General features: G+C 38.0%; 1 protein-coding gene across 14 annotated transcripts in view; it reads left to right on the forward strand.

The window, feature by feature from the left end:
• HMBOX1 (homeobox containing 1) overlaps nt 1–19,564 on the forward strand; it is a 174,430-nt gene that overhangs the window by 1,492 nt on the left and 153,374 nt on the right. The gene's annotated exons all lie outside the window — the stretch shown is intronic.

Below are 19,564 nucleotides of genomic sequence, written 5' to 3' on the forward strand. Positions count from 1 at the left end.
AAAAAAGTCACCCATGTATCATATAGGGTAGAGTGATGTGACTAGCTCATTTCTCTGGGATCCTGCAGGTATAGAAACCTCTGACTTCCCTCTTCCTTCCTTCTATCCTTCCTTCCTTCCTTCCTTCCTTCCTTCCTAAGTCCTTCCTTCCTTTCTTAGCTTAGTACAACATTCATTTCTCTTTCTGTTGGACATAATACCGCCTATGTCTTTTTATTTAGTTTATGCTAATATGGTTGTGCTTTTTGTGGTTTTACCATAAAATGCATCGTTAAATGCATTTATTATTTTGCATTTATGCCGCAGGTAATTATCACATCAGGATTGCAGTGCTTTGCATTAAACTTATTTTAAAATTGTGCAATTAAGTTGCTTGATCTAGCTGAATTATGTTTCTAAGTCAAAGTTGGGAAATTTGAATTCTAAATTTTTTTTCAAATTTCAATTAGAGTTAAAAAGGCAAGGATTGCAACATCTCTTATTTCTCACAGTTTTTAATATTTAATAACACTAGGAGAATTTAAGATCACATATTTTGTACTTATGAAGTTCTTCAGTAATCCTTATGTGACAATTTTTTTAGTGTAACGGATTTTTAAAATAAAGAAATTGGCATAATTTCTATTTCGACTGTTGAGAATTGAATATATTCCCCAAACTTATCAATTCTTGAATCTGCCACCTATCACCAGTAAGGGACCTTTAGATTCTATGATAACTGAAAACCACATTGATAGAGTGTGTAATTTTATGGTATGTCCTCTAACCATTGATTTGAAATTTTTGCTGTTGGTCATTCACACTGATAAGGGGGACTGAAAGAGTGAGGTAGCATGTATATTTCAATTGACCTGAATAGAAAAAAAAATGTGATTTCTAAATCTCAGATGTAGAATATACAATATGTTGACTCAAAACTAAGCCATTAGTTTGTGATAGACCAGGATTTTCAGAATCATTTGTTTTAAGCTTGTATCTTAACTTGAAACACTACTTTGCAAAAACCAGAGAAAAATCCTACATAACTACTTAACGGAGTGTTTTATTTTTCTGAAGCATAATAGTCGTGGAGTTTTTTTTTAATGTTTAATAATTATTTTAGAAGTAAAAAACCAACATGTTTGTTAATATTTTAAATTGGAAAAACACGAGTGTTTTTTCTTCCATCCACCCTTACCTCAAAATTTCTTTTTGTTTTGTCTATAGAAGCGCAAAGTTATTTACTTGAAAAAGCATTCATTAAACTTTTTCTGGCTACTAGTGGGATCAAAATCATTACATGTAAACCAAATATATTCCCAGCATTCGTTGGGGGTGATTCTGTTGCATTTTAAGTACTGGGCATTAAAATGATGTAAAGCCTTTACTGCAGGTTAAAGCATAAAACATTCTCAGCATGTGGGAGTCATAGTTTACGAATAAAGTAGAAAACCAGGGCATGGGTGCTTGTCCAGCTTAAAATTTCATCCTGTAACTGTGAAAGACACATTTATTTTAATGTGATTGCTTCTAAAGATGTTGCCTGTATTACGGGAAGTTGAAAATCTAAGCTGCTTTTAACTAATCTGTTGCTAGTTTAGTGTACTGCATTTAGTGAACACTATTTATGGTCACAAATATGCATCAAGGAAAGGAGCCTTTAGCTGGAAGTTGAATGCCTTTAGTGGGGCTTCGTTTTCACTGCTGTACAAACAGATTTCAGTCTTCTAACCCAAATCCTCAGTTAAAACATCGCTAATAGAAACTTAATAGCTCAGTGTTGGTAAGTTACAAAATATGTGGCAACAAATCTGTCATTGTTACATCATTTAAAAAATAGAAGCAACCAGCTTATGGCAATTTTTGTGGCAAGTGTTGATTGGAATTCTATTGCTTGTTTCATAGATATTGAATACATTGGGAATATTTAGGCTTAATTTGTGCATTTTGAGTCTCCTGTACACTGTATTCAGTACATCCCACATTTAGGGCTCCCATGCCATTTACTTCTGTTAATTTCATTGTAGCTCTTGCTTCTCTTATTTTTGTATACAGCTCTTTAAACCTGAATTATTTCTCTTGGGAATTAGGTATTTATGTAGAATGTTGTCATAAGTGAAAGTTGGCGTATCACTCAACTTTTTAAATACATGAACATTTATAGATAAACCGAATAGTGCTCATTGAAAATGTGTTGGTTTTGTTTGTTTTGTGAACCTGCTTTATTTGGTTCTTTGGCTTCTGGAATTAATTTTGTAGCTCACTTTGCTATTCTTTGGCTAGATTTTTCTGTTAACAGTTGGCTTTTACTTCCCACTTTAGTAGAACTGTAATTTATTAAAACATTGTTGTGAATGAAAAGCATGGCTTGTCTAGAGTGTCATATATGTACACCCACAATGCACTCACACATAAAATACCTTTATGTTTATTTATTTATGAAATTGGTGTATATCTGTCAGACATGCCTCCTGTAAGAATCTGAGCCACAAATAGCAGGAGACCTTGAACTTTGACTGAAGCTAGAAACCAAAGAATAACCAGTATATGTTGTCCACATTATAGAAGCTAAGGAGATTTTCATTATCATTCGAAACCATTATTTTCACAGATTTTGTTAAAATACAGTTCTCTGAAAATGGAAGCTATTGATATTGAAAGTTTTCTCAAAATATTACTAAGATGTAGCATGGATTCCTAGGTGCAGCTAATTCCCCCACATTGCCCTTCCTGGATTTAGGGCCCATCATAGGTGCAGAGTAAAGATTTTTCCATGGGATTATTTGATGTAAAACTTTTAGTTGCAGTGTATTCAAACATAATCCAGTGCTTTAGATAATTCGTTTTCCTTGACCTTAGATGAAACAAGTTGGAAATTTACTATAACATTGTTTTGGATACTTTCCAAGAGCATTTAGCTCCTAGAAGGGCCCTGGCTTTAGCATGGTTTTTACCCTCATAGTGGTAATAAAGTTGAAGTTACATTAAGTTTTTCCAGTGATTATTATAATCTTAATGCAGTATTTGACAGATTCTTATGCTATAGTGTTTTTTTAACATTTGCAAAAAAAAAAAAGGTAACAATAGTCTGATTTTAGTTTTGAAGCGATCAATTATTTTAACTTTTTCACCCTTAAAATGGGTGACACTAGACTCCTTCCTGTTAAGTTGTAAAATGATTCTAATCCAGTCAAAGGGCACTTAGGTTTTTCTTAAATTTAGAGTGTGGATTGTGATAAAAAATGTTTACTAAATTCCACATGCTGAATATATATTCTCTCTGGCTGCTTCTTTGTTTATCTTATGTCCAGAGATGATCCACATGGTGGTGTATTGAAAATATTAGTAGCCTCATTACTGTATACATATTAAATAGTGTGGAGTTGCCAAGTGGCAGTAACTTTAATTTGTATCTAGTCACAATTTTTATAGCAAGAAAGTGAAATGCTGTGGGTGCTGCTGAAACAGGGATGACTTAAGACTGAATTGATCTGCTTTAAGATTTTGATAATATAGGCCAGGTGTGGTGGCTTCATGCCTGTCATCCCAACACTTTGGGAAGCTGAGGCGGGCGGATCACCTAAGGTCAGGAATTCGAGACCAGTCTGGCCAACATGGCAAAACCTTGTCTCTACTAAAAAGACAAATTAGCTGGCTATGGTGGTGCATGCCTGTAATCCCAGCTACTCGGGAGGCTGAGGCAGGAGAATCGCTTGAACCTGGGAGGTGGAGGTTGTAGTGAGCTGAGATTGCGCCACTGCACTCCAGCCTGGGCAACAGAGTGAGACTCAGTCTCAAAAAAAAAAAAAAAAAAAAAGGATTTTGATAATGTAATAGTATTGTTAAAACATGAAGTCCTTGAAGTCCTTGGCTTGTGTGTAGTCAGTCAAGCCTTGAAATTGGAATGAAGTTCTCACTCTTCATCCAGTCGTGAAGTCAAGTTGGTTTTGTATTTTGTATACATTTCTTTCTGTTAATGTTCTCTTACTTCATGCCTTCATCATTTCTGGTTTATTGCATCGGTCTCTTAACTAATCTTGTTTGAAGTTTTTTTTCATTGGTCATTCTAAACTCCTAGTTGGAGTTACCTTGCCAAAATAAAATGTGAATTTGATTGTCAACCATACTTTGCCTGTAATCCTTTAGTGGCTCCTCAGACTTTGACATAAATAAAAAATTGAGAGTCATACCACCTGTGTCCAAATCCTGGTTTTTGCCAGTTACTAGCTATGTGACCTTGGGCAAATCATTTAAAATGTCTACCTCAGCTTCCCCATCAATAGACTGGGGATAAAAATAGTACCTACTTCATAGGATTATTGTGAGCCCTTGAAGTGCTGGCAAGTCCTTAGGGTGCTTTTGGCATATTATAGTTTACAGGAAGCTGCAGAAATAGAGAGGGCACTGTACCTTTTACCCAGTTTCCCCTATTGGTTACATCCTACATAACTTTAATACAATATTAAAACCAGGAAATTGACATCAGTACAATGTGTGTGTATAGTTCGATGCCATTTTATCACAGGTGTGTAGATTGCATAACAACCACCAAAATCAAGGTACAGAACTGTTACTGCAAAGATTGAATGATTCTCCTCTTTTTCATAAGTTCTGTTGTTTTGTCAATATAGCTAAGGAGAAAGATACCAATTATTGGAGCAGTAATTTCACTCTTTTGCCTTATGTAATACAGTCATGTAGTACATAATGATGTTTCAGTCAAAAACGGACTGAATATATGACAGTGGTCCCATAAGATTATATCATATTTTAACTGTACTTTTTCCAAGATTTAGAAACACAGATACTTTCCAGTGTGTTACAGTTGCCTACAATGTTTAATACAGTAATAGGCCGGGCGCGGTGGCTCACGCTTGTAATCCCAGCACTTTGGGAGGCCGAGGCAGGCGGATCACGAGGTCAGGAGATTGAGACCACGGTGAAACCCCGTCTCTACTAAAAATACAAAAAATTAGCCGGGCGTGGTGGCGGGCACCTGTAGTCCCAGCTACTCGGAGAGGCTGAGGCAGGAGAATGGCGTGAACCCGGGAGACGGAGCTTGCAGTGAGCCGAGATCGCGCCACTGCACTCCAGCCTGGGCGACAGAGCGAGACTCCGTCTCAAAAAAAAAAAAAAAAAAAATACAATAACATGCTGTACCGGTTTGTAGCCTAGAATAGGCTATACCACCTAGGCTTGTGTAAGTACACTCTATGGTGTTCGCACAACAATGAAATTGCCTAATGGTGCATTTCTCAGAATGTATCTCTGTCATTAAGTGTTGCATTGGCACATCCTGAAAGTTTTTATGAAAAATTCCAGTTAAACGTTGTTTTAAAAGTTTGTTTTTTTGATGAACCTGACATTGCAAACATACCAATTTGTTTTTGTTATGAGAATCTAAATATTGGCTAGTTTTTTTTTTTTGTTTGGTTTTTTGAGACAGAGTTTTGCTCTTATTACCCAGACTGGAGTACAATGGCGGGATCTCATCTCACCTCAACTTCTGCCACCCAGGTTCAAGTGATTCTCCTGCCACCCAGGTTCAAGTGATTCTCCTGCCACCCAGGTTCAAGTGATTCTCCTGCCACCCAGGTTCAAGTGATTCTCCTGCCACCCAGGTTCAAGTGATTCTCCTGCCTCAGCCTTCCTGAGTAGCTGGGATTATGGGCATGCGCCACCATGGCCAGCTAATTTTGTATTTTTAGTAGAGACGGGGTTTCTCCATGTTGGTCATACTGGTCTCGAATCCTACCTCAGGTGATCCGCCCGCCTCGGCTTCCCAAAGTGCTGGGATTACAGGCGTAAGCCACCACACCTGGTCGGCTAGTTTTTTTTTATTTTAAACGAGGAATTATAATATTAGGACCCATTAAAATTTTCTGGTAAAAGTTAACGATAACGTTGAAATTGTCCACAAATAAAATGTGTAAGATTTAAATGAGGCTGGGCATGGTGGTGCATACCTGTAATCCCAGCACTTTGGGAGGCCAAGGCAGGTGGATCATGAGGTCAGGAGTTCAAGACCAGCCTGACCAATATGGTGAAACCTTGTCTCTACTAAAAATACAAAAATATAGCTGGGCGTGGTGGCACACACCTGTACTCCCAGCTACTCAGGAGGCTGAGGCAGGAGAATTGCTTGAACCTGGGAGGCGGAGGTTGCAGTGAGCCAAGATGGCGCCACTGCACTCTAGATTGGGCGACAGAGCGAGACTCTATCTGAAACAAACAAAAAAAGATTTGAATTTTAAATAAATTCAAGGCTTACATGATATGTTTGTTGCTAGAGAGGATATGTTAGAATCTGTGTTAGATAACCAAAATTACAGCTATTTTGACATTAGTTTGGTTTTGACAGTGTTAATGCAAACTTGTCAGGTTAATTGTCAGCATATGTCATAGTTTTATTTTGTACTTGTTGCAAGGGAACTAGCTTTAAAGAAAGTTAGTTCAAAGATATTTTCAGAAAAAGGATCTTTACAGAATAAAAGGGGAGGTTATAGTTACTATTTTTGTTAGGTACAAGTTAAAGGATAGTTACAGGGTTGGTTATACTTTGCTGCCCCTTAATCAGCCATATGATTATAAAGCCTGTCTTAAAAGATGAGGCTGTTAATCCAATATGCTATCGATTATTACAGACAACAACAGAAGTCTGCTTTAAACAGGCTAACAAAATATTTTCAAATGTATTAACAAATAAAGGTAGATCACCTGATTTTTGTCTTCTCTGGTTTTGAGACAATTTTTCATTTGTCAATATTGTGATAATTTCCATTGAAAAAAAGAGCAATTAAAGTTTAATTTGTTTCATTAGCAGGAATATGATAAATATTGATGGTACTTCCTGATACATAAGATTCATATTTACAAAGCTTTTTGGCTACCTGTGATTTCAGTTTTTTCCTGGTAGAATTATTTTTTCCTCCTTGGATTTATGTTTCTAGCTTTTTATTTGTCTTGATGTACATTCTAAAAAATAATGCTTTAATTAGGGATCATTTGGCTTCGAAGGCGTTGTAGGGATTCAGCTGTTTTGGGTTGAAGAAGAGAGACTAGACCTTGTGTGAATGGGAGAACCGTTAGGAATCTGAGAAGCTGGTCTCTCAAGCTCTCATTCTGGTGATAAATGGTTTCTTGTCTCAGCATCTCCTTCCATGTCTGCTTCATCTCCCTTTCTCACTTCTCCCTTCCAGTTCTGTTTGTCTTGCCCTGGTTTTTCATAGTCTCTGCTTCTCCAAAGCTCTGACTGGTAAGTGGATTTGATTTGCCATGGTGTTGACTTGAACTGTTCTTTCAAGTAAAGTTTACCTGTTGGTGGTGACAGTGTGTTTCTTTTAGTTCAGTTGGTAAGAGAGAAATCTGAATGCATTGCATGACCACCATGACTTAAATGTCTATCCTTATCCCATGACCTTGGTGGGAGGTAGGGTGGAAAGCACCTTTTATATGAGGCTTAAGCTTTTAGATGCTTTTTATGAGGAAGGTTCTCTTGTTGGGGTTGAACAAGGCACTCAGTTAAACATGTCAAGTCTAGCAGTGTGTGATGAGGTACTTTGTGGGATACAAAGATAAGTTGGATTTAATCCTTTTCTGCAAGGATCAGTTTGCTGGAAATAGCAAAAGACTCCTATAACTTAAGATTGGCTTTTTATTCTAGTCACCTCAGGCAAACCAGAAAGATGACAAAGTAGGACTATAAGGACTAGCTAGGATTAAGGAAGGAGAATGAGAGGTAGCCCTGGATACATGAATGTACTATCTCTACAGTTTGGATCACTGACCTACTAAGCATGAAAGTATGTAGAAGCCATTGTATCAGGATCCTCATTGCTGCTATCAAAGACTATCCCTTATTGAATAAAGAAGCTCTTATTCATATCAAGTAGACATTCTTTTGTCCCATCATTAAGATCTAGAGACATCTTAGGAGAACTCATTTCATCACTATTCTAGGAACTGGAACATTCTCATAGGTACCCTCTATCTATGGTGACAGCTGTTCTCTTAGCAAATGTCGTTCATCCCTGACAAGACAATTTGTGCCTTCTTACTTTAGAGACAATAAGTAGTAATTCAAATAGTTGAGTCTGTAGTAGTGAGCATCTTGTTCTCTGCAGATCTGGCAACAAAAGAATTGACATACTGGGTCAATCCAATGTCCAGTCAACACCATATGTGATATTTAATAAAAGCTCCATGATTTCAGTGAAAGGAACTGGAGCTTTTTATTCCTATGTCAGTATTGGAGTTTATATGGACTTCAGAGCTAAAATTTCCATATCCAAGTCTTTATTATATTACCAAACCAGGGCCAAGATTTTTAGAAATAAGTACAAGTCAAGGATAGGCAACTAAGGAACCTAGAAGATTGGAGTCAGATTACAAAGCCACAGGAGATAAATAGTTGGGGAGTCACAGAGTTCTAAGCACTTAGGCTACAACAGAAGGAAACAGTGATCTCAACTTTTGTGCTGAAGAATTGCCTGGAAAAAGTATTAAAATTTTAGTTTCTGGCTGGGCGCAGTGGCTCACGCCTGTAATCCCAGCACTTTGGGAGGCTGAGGTGGGCAGATCATGAGATCAGGAGTTCAAGACCAGCCTGGCCAACATGGTGAAACCCCGTTTCTACTAAAAATACTAAAAAATTAGCTGGGCATGGTGGCGCACCTGAAATCCCAGCTACTCGGGAGGCTAAGGCAGGAGAATTGCTTGAACTGGGAACTGGGAGGCGGAGGTTGCAGTGAGCTGAGATTGCGCCACTGCACTGCACTCCAGCCTGGGCTACAGAGCAAGACTCCATCTCAAAAAAAACAAACAACCAAAAAAGAACATTTTGTTTCCTGAGTTCTACCCCCAGATTCCTAAAATCTGAGATGGGCCCAGGAATATATATCCTTCGTAAGTATATCAGGTAATTCTAATTGGTATAGTCCTCAGAATGCTTGGAAAATGCATAGACAGCATAATATCTACTTAGAACCTATTATATGCTTTGTTCTGTGGAAGTCTCAAATATCTGTTTATAATTGGGAGTGTTTCTTTCCTGATATTTGCCTGCCTCATATTAAACACTATGTCCGGCCGGGCGTGGTGGCTCACGCTTGTAAACCCAGCACTTTGGGAGGCCGAGGCTGGTGGATCACGAGGTCAGGAGATCGAGACCATGGTGAAACCCCATCTCTACTAAAAATACAAAAAATTAGCCGGGCGTGGTGGCGGGCGCCTGTAGTCGCAGCTACTCGGAGAGGCTGAGGCAGGAGAATGACGTGAACCTGGGAGGCGGAGCTTGCAGTGAGCCGAGATTGCGCCACTGCACTCCAGCCTGGGCGACAGAGCGAGACTCCGTCTCAAAAACAAAACAAAACAAAACAAAAAAACACTATGTCCATCCTCTCTGATTGCTTATGTCAGTAAATCGTGACATGGGCTAGATTTTGGGTAAGTATGATTATTTTTCTAGATGTTGTACTTAACAGTATTATGCCCTAAACATCTAGTTTTTATGGTTATGGCATCAGCTCATTTTCTTAAACTCTGTATTTTTATATATGAACTGTTAAGAAGACAATCTTTTTTTATTCCTGCCTTTTGTCATTAAGTTCTCCTTTATTCTAATTTTCTGGATCTGGTAAGCAAGTTTTTTTTTGTTTTTTAACCTTATATACTTTGGAATATCAGCCACCTCTTGAACCTTTGCCCTCACGAATTAATTTCTCAGCTTTTCTTTTAAGGTCTGTCATTCTTTTTGGAGTCTTAGTTACTCTTAGAATATTGAGCTGGTTGTAAACATGAACTTTGGAGCCATATTGTCTAGGTGCAAATCTGATCTCCACTACTTAACCCTGTAATTTTGTGTGAACCTCTATGTGTCTCATCTCTAAACTGGGCATAGATAAATAATACTATTTATTCATATACATAATAGGATTCTTGTGAGTATATGAGGCAACATTTGCAAAGTGCTTAGGGTAGTGGTTGTTACACCTTATCTTATTATTAGTTGTCCTGTTCTTCTTTTTCCTGGGTAATACTCCCCTCCTTAATCTTTAGAATTCTCATTTGTTGCAAATAATCCCTTTCTGGCTAATTTATTTTTTCTTTGTGTATTTATTTTCTTCTGAGTTTTCCTTTTGTAGCTCTTAGCTGCATTTGATGTAATATTTCCCCTTAAAATTTTTTCTATACAAGTCTTTCTTCCATCATTCTTTTCTCTCTTGTTAAAATTACCTCTGGTCTTGAAGTTCCTAGATTTAAAGCCTTTAAATCTCCCTTTAGTACTTTTCTTTTTGTACTTTTCTCCCTCCTCCTCTCACCTGATTTGTCAGTGATCTGCTAATTCTTTCACCCCATAACATCTCTTAGATTATTCTCTTCCTTTATTGTCTATAGTTGTCATCCTCATTACTTCTTGTTGAGATGACTGCAGTAGTAAAACTGGCCTTCCTGCCACTTCCCTACTCTATTCCATGGTGCACAGCACTCTTAGAATAATTTTTATCAAACTTTTCATCAAGTCATTTAAGAGGTTACTATACCTTAGTTCAAATTGTGCCATGCGCCAAATTTTAGTCCGTGTGCTTTGTAATGGGTTTGCTAACATTTGCTTTCCTCCCTTTCCCATGTCTTCTTATTCCAGAAGATGTTTTCTATATTGCATTCGAGTAAATTACCTTTCTTTCTGCTGTATATTTTCAGCCTTTGTTTCTTGGCATTTGCCACCTTACCCACTTAATAATTTATTTGTATATCCTTATCTTACTAGTTAAAACCTTATACTTAAAACCCAGTTAAATGCTTCTGTCTGAAGAGATGTATCCCAGTGAACCTCGACACACTTAGACCAGTCATTTACTCCACATATAAGCTGCATTTACATAATCATTATTGTAACTTTTTGTGTTTACTTGTATGTGACATTCTAAATAGTTTAGTTTTCTTGTTATGTATATGAATTGGATTCCTAGTTGAAGTGTAAGATCCTTGAATTTTCTACTGACTTGGCCCTGGTAGGGGGCAGGAGTGAGGGGACTGAATTTATCCTCAGAAGATAGTGAACCTAAAATTTCTGGTACCCCTGTCACTGGTACCAGCTACAGCCAATAATACTTGTCAAGAACTTAGACAGCAATCTATCTAGTACTGAGGGTACTGGATCAGAGAAATGACATTCTTTCCCATCCACCCTTCATTTTCACAGTTCATTTATTAACTCCCACTTATTTAGCCAACAATGAGTTAGATGTAGGCCTACCGTTTAGGAAGCTCATAGTTTGGTTTTGATAGGATCAGAAAGAGGACCCAACCATGAGGCACAGATCTCAGTACTGCACATGGGGTATGCTTGCTTCAGTAATTTCAGTCATCTGAGCTAGCTTACTCATGTGCCCACTGTTCCATTGGGGAAAACATAATGTCTCCTTAGGCATCTTCCTGTCTCTGTGTGGTCTCTTCAGTATGGTGGCTTCAAGGTAGCCAGACTTCTCACATAGTGCCTCAGGGCTCCAAAGGCAGGTGTCCCAAAAGAGAAAGGAAGTCAGGCTTATTGTTTTTTATGACCTATCCTTGGAAACTTGAGGATTACTTCCACAGCATTCTACTCATGAAGGCAGTCATGCAGGCCTGCCTGTGTTGGAGCGCGGGGAACACTCCACTCCACCTTTTGATGGGAGGAGTGGCGACATTCTCAAAGAGTATGTATGATGGAAATATTGTTGTGGCAGTTATGCAAAATGCAATGTGCCGTATACCAAAAGATAAATACTGTTAATAATTTGCTTTGCTTTCAGGTTACAAATGTATTCTCTCCTCTTTGATGGTGTCATACTACCACTTATATTTCTTTCTTTAACAATATATAATGGTGTCAGCATATAAAGACATACCTCACTTTTTAAATGTAAACAAATGAAGTATAATTTAACCATTTACCCACCAGTGGACATTTAAGCTTTCTTTTACACACACACACACACACACACACACACATTTAAGCTTTCTTTTACACACACACACAGAGAGAGAGAGAGAGAGAAAGAGAGAGAAGCAAAACAAACAAAAAGCCTAAAAACATAATACAGTTTTAGATCTCAATTGAATTTTGTCTTACCCCAAGTTGGTAGGATTTGTGAGGGGATCAGGGAGGGCAGTGATGATGCCACTTGTGGCCTTTGAAAGAGAATAATCCTCTTCACTCTTGATTTATCCACCTGGGTGAGTAATTTTAGTAGGAACTCTTGTTTGGTGTTAGATTGGCCTGTGGTAAACATTGCTGTGAATGGGACTAAGAAGGCAAGAGGTAATAAGCTTTCTCCTTGTGCCACTATTCCAACTATCTGAGAATTGTTTCTTGCATCTCCTTTTTTTTTCCCTTTGCTGCTTTTTCTTTCTTTTTTCCTTGCTCCAACCTCCTCAATAATCCTGTGCTTCTGTCTTGATCTCAGCAAAAGATATGGATGAGATGGGACTATCATCATGTACAAAGATACCTCATTTGGCACTTGATCAGGTGAAGGATTATTTTTTGTCTTTCTTCCTGTTGTGTATGCAAAAGACATCTTAAATGACTTAACTTGAACTAGGAGTTGATCAATTGATTTTAAAAGGTTAATTATAGTAAAAAGCGTTAAAAACTGATGACTTAAACATTTTACTTTAATCAAAATATATAGACATACATGCATTTATTAGTTACTTGGTTACAGGGCAGTGGTTCTCAACTGGTGATTTTACCCTCCAGGGACATTTTGCAACATTTGGAGACATTTTTGATGGCCACTACTGGAATGGGGGTGCTACTGCCATGTAGTGGGTAATAGCAAAGCCAGGGATGCTGCCAAACATCCTTCAGTTCACAGGCCAAAATCTCCCCCTCCCAACAGATAATTCTCTCATCCAAAATGTCAGCAGTACTGGGGTTGAGTGAGAAACTGTGATTTAGGGCCAACGCCTTTTCTTTGTGTATGAATCTGTGGATTGACACTCTACATCAGCTTTTCATGCATAAACCATACCCATAATGTATCATTTATGATTTCCAGTTTTTATTTCTTAAATGGAGGGAGACCTTAAAGACATTTATAATTTATGAGTCAAATCTTAATATTTTATTTCTTCCAAATCTCTCTTTTTTTTTTTTTTTTTTTGAGACGGAGTCTTGCTCTGACTTCAGGCTGCAGTGCAGTGGTGCGATCTTGGTTCACTGCAACCTCCGCCTCCTGGGTTCAAGCAATTCTCCTGCCTCAGCCTCCACAGGTGTGCACCACCATTCCCAGCTGATTTTTGTATTTTTAGTAGAGATGAGGTTTCACCATGTTGGCCAGGATGGTCTCCATCTCTTGACGTCATGATCCGCCCGCCTAGGCTCCCCCAAGTGCTGGGATTACAAGCGTGAGCCGCCGCACCCGGCCCATTTCTCCCAAATCTTTTACGGTAGTCTCACCTATACTCAATTCAATAGCATTCTTATTTTTTTCAAGGAAATCATCTTAAATTGTGCCAAACATTTAACCTTTTTGTGTGTGTGTGTGACTTTTAATAGAAACAATTCTTCACACTCTTTTTTTTCTTTTTAAGATGGAGTCTCGCTCTGTCACCCAGGCTGGAGTGCAGTGGCACCATCTCTGCTCACTGCAAGCTCTGCCTCCCGGGTTCACACCATTCTCCTGCCTCAGCCTCCCAAGTAGCTAGGACTACAGGTGCCTGCCACCACGCCCGACTAATTTTTTTTATTTTTAGTAGAGACAGGGTTTCATCGTGTTAGCCACGATGGTCTCGATCTCCTGACCTCGTGATCCACCCTCCTTGGCCTACCAAAGTGCTGGGATTACAGGCATGAGCCATTGCGCCCGGCCTCTTCACACTCTTATTTTGTTAGGTTAGATAGTATAATCAAATTCCACAGTTGCAAGAACACCTTGTCTAAACAGTAAGGGAATAAACCAGCTTGCTCTTGGTTGGCACACAGTGGAGTGTTTGAAATAGCCTAATAAGCATCCTTGTCGGTTTATTTTAGAAGGGGAATCTAGAGAATATTGGTTGATTATGATGGTTGGTTAATTGGAGGCTGAGCAAGAGCTTCTACATGAGCAATAGGAACTGAAGGGTTTTTTTTGTTGTTGTTATTGTTGTTGAAAAGAATTGTTTTCAAAGTAAGTTCACTGAAAACTTCTACTTAAATAAGCCAAAAGAAAAACAAAATAAAAAACCAGGCATGCGCACACACACACACACACACACATGCAGAGAGAGAGAGAAGCAAAAACAAAAAGCCTAAAAGCATAATATAGTTTTAGATTTCAGCTGAATTTTGTTTTACCCCAAGTTGGCAGGATTTGTGAGGGGATCAGGGAGGACAGTGATGATGCCAGTTATAGCCTTCAAAAGATAATAATGCTCTTCACTCTTGATTTATCAGCCTTGCTGAGTAACTTCACAAATCTTTGGGTATTTGGGATAATCAGGAAGCCCTGCCTATCTGGAAGTGATTCAGTTATTTTGCTAGGTTTCGGTTCCTTTCATGAAATGTACTTAATCATATTTTTGTGTATGCGTCAAGGGCTGCTACCAGCTGGCCTTATCCTATTTAACAACTCTGTTTTAAGCAGACTAACTTAACTTCCATGATGTCTGCTGTATTTCTGGATTACTTTCATATGGGCCTTTATATACTAAGCCCCATCAGCCAGTCTCCTGCACTTTGCCAAAACATTTCTTAAACTTCTTTAAAATACTTAAACCCAGCATCTCAATGTTCACTAAAGACTTGATTCTAACACATTTCCAATCTTTATATTACCAGCACATTTTTTTCAGCTTTGATTATATGCGTTTTCAGAATATATGCATAATTTTGGCTACATGAATTTATGCAGGCTGACTCATTGCCTAATAAAAGTGATGTTATTTAGAATTTAATCAGAGATTAATCAGAGAGGTCCAGAAACCGGCATTTTAGATACTCTAATGAATTCTCTAGTAACCAACACCCATTGGGAAATCTAACCTGAATGGATTGTTAGTCTTCTCAGAGCTAGAGGATTAAAGCTGAATTAGCATAGACTTGTTAAAGTTGTTAATTACTATTTCTGTAGTTTTTGGGGAAAATGTTAGCCCTTCTTTCCTGCACTTTCTGCTAATGATGGTGGTTTATCTAGAGAAACTTTAAGATTATAGAAGGATAAGAGATTACTTGTAGCAGCATGCCTGAGTTAACTCTTAGTTAGTGAGATTTTTAAATATAATAATTCCTTCCCTCCAGGCTCATATTAAAAGAAAAATCACTGTATAAAAAGTTGTTTTGTGTATTTGTGTGGTTATCTTACATTACATTTATAAAATACTTAGTATTTGAAACATTGTTTAATTTTACACGTCCATTTCCTCTCACTTTTCAAACATAATGATGTATGTAGAGATTCTTAGTAAATGCTTTTTGAAAATGATGATTTATTATTATTATTATCATTATTTTTGAGACAGGGTCTCACTGTGTCCCTCAGGCTGGAATACAGTGGCATGATCTCAGGTCACTGCAACCTCCGCCTCCCAGGTTCAAGGGATTCTCCTGCCTCAGCCTCCCAGGTGGCTGGTATTACAGGCGTTAGCCACCACACCCAGCTAATTTTTTGTATTTTTAGTAGAGACGGGGTTTCACCATATTGAACCAGGCTTGTCTCGAACCCCTGACCTCAGGTGATCTGCCAGCCTTGGCCTCCCAAAGTGCTGGGATTACAGGCATGAGCCACCACACCCGGCCTTGAAAAAGATGGTTTTTAATGGGTTATCAAACTAGTAATTCCAAAGTGATCAAGATGGCAAATTGCAAGTCAGTTATAATGTTAAATGTTATCAAAATTATTGAAAATGTTATCGAAATTTTTGAAAAATGTTATCAAAATTATTTGAAAAATAATTAAATGGCTTTATGGCAGGAATTAATTTCTTTTCAAGGCATAAATGAAAGATTATTTTCCAAATGAACCGTATATATAGGGTTCATTTTAGAAGAAGCACAGTAACCTTTTAAGGCAGTGTATTCCTTGTGGTGGTGGTGTTTTGCGTTGTTGGTATTTAAATCAACAAACTGTAATGTAGATTTCTTGAAAGGACCGGAAGTAATCTAGTTTATCACTTGTGTCCAATAGGGAAATGAAGGGAGTAAAATGTTCTTGTCTAAAGTCTTATTGCCAGGGTAGAACTCAGGTCACTTATCTCCTAGTTTTACGTTTTCTCCATTGTACTACCTGTTACCAAAGGTGGCTAAAACATTTTAATTCATTGTGCTCAAATACTACTAATTTGTGTTGGACACTTGGGATTTGAATTACTTCCTTTTTGTAGATATGTATTGATTTTTAACAGTAATTAAGTTTATCTCTATTATATAGTGTACATTATGTAAACATCTCATCCAGGTAGTATGAAAACGATTAGTGCAATCAATGATTTGTTATGTGCCTCTGCTCCTGATTATGTGTCTTAAGAGGCCTACAGGCATCTCAGCATGTCTGTGGGATCCTAGACAGCTTCTGTTCTGCTGTTGTCCTGAGTCTTCCAGCTATTTGCTGACCACCTCTCCTAGAGATCTCTTGAGTATATGTGTATCCTTGGTTATTATATTGCCTGATTTAATTCATTGACATACATTTGGGACATCGTGTTGTATACTATATGAAATATACTGATTTCTTTCTTTCTTTCTTTTTTATTTTTGAGACAGGTTCTCGCTCTATTGTCCAGTCTGGAGTCGAGTGGCATGATCTTGGCTCACTGCAACCTCATCTCATCAGCTCCAGCCATCCTCTCCACCTTAGCCTCCTGATTAGCTGGGACCACAGGTGCATGCCATCGCAGTTTTTGTATGGCTAGTTTTTGTATTTTTTATAGAGATGAGGTTTCGCCATGTTGCCCAGGCTGGTTTCAAACTCCTGGCCTCAAGTGATTTGCCTGCATCAGCCTCCCAAAGTGGTGGGATCACAGGCGTAAGCCACTGTGCCCAGCCTACAATATACTGATTTATATATTATGTTTTGGATTAATTTCCAAATGGACATAGGAACATATTTGGTTTGTACTGTTATTTTTAAATGAAAATATAATTAGCTTGTCTTGTTTTGTTTTATAGGACCTTTCCTAGGACCATAATTTATTAGAATTCAAAGAGTAGATTTATTTTTCAAATTCAAACCTTTTTTAATTAAAGGAAAGGGAAGAATTGACATTAATTATATATAGCTTGAATTTTTATCTTTTAATTATAAACTTGAAAGTCTATTTATAAAAATGGAAAAACAAGCGAACATCTATTAAAATATGGGTTATGGGCCAGGCGCGGTGGCTCACACCTGTAATCCCAGCATTTTGGGAGGCCAAGGCATGCAGATCACCTGAGGTCAGGAGTTCGACACTAGCCTGACCAACATGGCCAAACCCCGTCTCTACCAAAAATACAAAAATTAGCCAGGCATGGTGGCGCATGCCTGTAATCCCAGCTATGTGGGAGGCTGAGGCAGTGGAATTGCCTGAACCTGGGAGGTGGAGGTTGCAGTGAGCCTGCAGTGAGCCGAGATTGTGCCATTGGACTCCAGCCTGGGTGACAGAGCGAGACTCTGTCTTAAAAAAAAAACCTGGGTTATATAGAAGGACTTAAAATTTAGCCTTGTGGCCGGGTGAGGTGGCTCCTCCATGTAATTTCAGTGCTTTGGGAAGCTGATGCAGGAGGATTGCTTGAAGCCAGGAGTTTGAGACTAACCAGCCTGGGCATCATAGCGAGATTCCATCTCTACAAAAAATTTTTAAAAATTAGCTGCGTGTAGTGGTTTGCACCTGTAATCCCAGCTACTCAGGAAGCTGAGGCAGGATCATTTGAGCCAAAGTCGGAGCCAGTGGTGAGCTGTGATTGCACCACTACACTCCAAGATGGGTGACAGAGTAAGACCCTATCTCTAAAAAAAAAAAAAAAAAAATTAATGTTGATTGTACCACCAGGGTAGTTGGGGCATTTGAAAGCATGTTTATGTATTTTTTAAAGGTTAGTTTGACAAGATAATTGACCTACCAGTCTATATGACGGCCAATTGTAGGATGCTGGGAAAACTTTGTTGAGCAATGTTTTTTGAACTATCTGTGGTAACGCAACATTTTTATAATCTCATTGGCTGATAGTGTCTTTTGTAAAATACAATAAAAATGGGTAACTAGAAAAATTAAGTGGAAAAAATAGCCAAAGAAATATGATACAAGTCCAAATATCAGTTTCAGGAGATATATTAATTTGTCAAATTGCTATTCAAATTTCTAAACACTTAGTCTCAATTTCTGTAACTATCTAGTCATGGACCAGTTTCAGATAGTAACAGTGCCCATGGATCAATATTGGTCTACAGACCAGACTTTGAGAAGAACTGCCCTAGAATATACAAATGCTGTGTAGTATTAGGAGTCATTGCTAGGCTGAAGAGTTGTCTTTCACACCAGACACAGCTCCTGCAAACAATCTACAGGTGCCTTGCCTGCTAAAGTCCTTAGTGGCCTTCTATGAAGATCAAAAAAATGAGACTTGAGAACTTTTTTTAAAAAGAAACAACAAACTTTACTGACATATAATTTATATGGTGTAAAATTAATCTATTAAGTGTACTGCTCAATGACTTCTAGTAAATTTTCCAACTTGTGCAAAACACCACCACAATCCAATTTTAGAACTTTTTTTTTTTTTTTGAGACAGGGTCTTTCATCACCCAGGCTGTAGTACTGTGGTGTGATCATGGTTCGCTGCAGCCTTGACTTCCTGGGCTCAGGTGATTCTCCTGCCTCAGCCTGTTCAGTCCCAGAACACTTTCATCACCTCCACAAGAACCCTCATGTTCTTTTATACTTAATCCCTATTCCTAGCCCCAACCCCAGCTCCAGACAACCACCATGCTTTATGTGTTTATACCAACCAAAATACCTTTTGTGTTTACAGATTTGTCCTTTCCAGACATTTTATGTAAATGGAATCAGACAGTATGTGGCCTTTTGTTTCTGGTCTCTTTGACTAAGTGTAATGTTTTTGAAGTTCATCCACATCGTAGCATGTATCAATAGTCTGTTCTTTTTATTGCTGAATAGCATTCAGTTGTTTTAAAATACCACATTTTGTTTGTCCACCAGCTGATGGTTGTTTGGGATGTTTCCAGATTGGAGGATATTTTTAAAAAAGCTTATATGACATTTGCATGCAACTTTTTGGGGGAACAGTTTTTATTTCTTGGATAGGTACCTAGAAGTGGAATTGTTGGCTTGCATGGTAATTTATGTTTAGCTTTTTAAGAAACTGCAAAACTATTTTACTTTTTCACCAGCAATATGTTAGAGTTGCAGTTTCTTCACATCCTTGTCAACACTTGTTATTGTCTATCTTTTTTTTATTACAGCCATTCTAGTGGGAATGGTATTGGATTGCATTTCTCTAATAACTAATGATATTGAGCATGTTTTCATGTGCTTATTGGCAATTCACGTATTTTTTTGATGAAATATCTATTCAGGTATTTGCTCATCTTATAGTTGGGTTGTCATCATATTGAACTGTAAGAGT

This window comes from Hylobates moloch, unplaced genomic scaffold (assembly GCF_009828535.3).
Source record: "Hylobates moloch isolate HMO894 unplaced genomic scaffold, HMol_V3 SCAFFOLD_22, whole genome shotgun sequence".
In the NCBI taxonomy this organism is placed as follows: Eukaryota; Metazoa; Chordata; class Mammalia; order Primates; family Hylobatidae; genus Hylobates; species Hylobates moloch.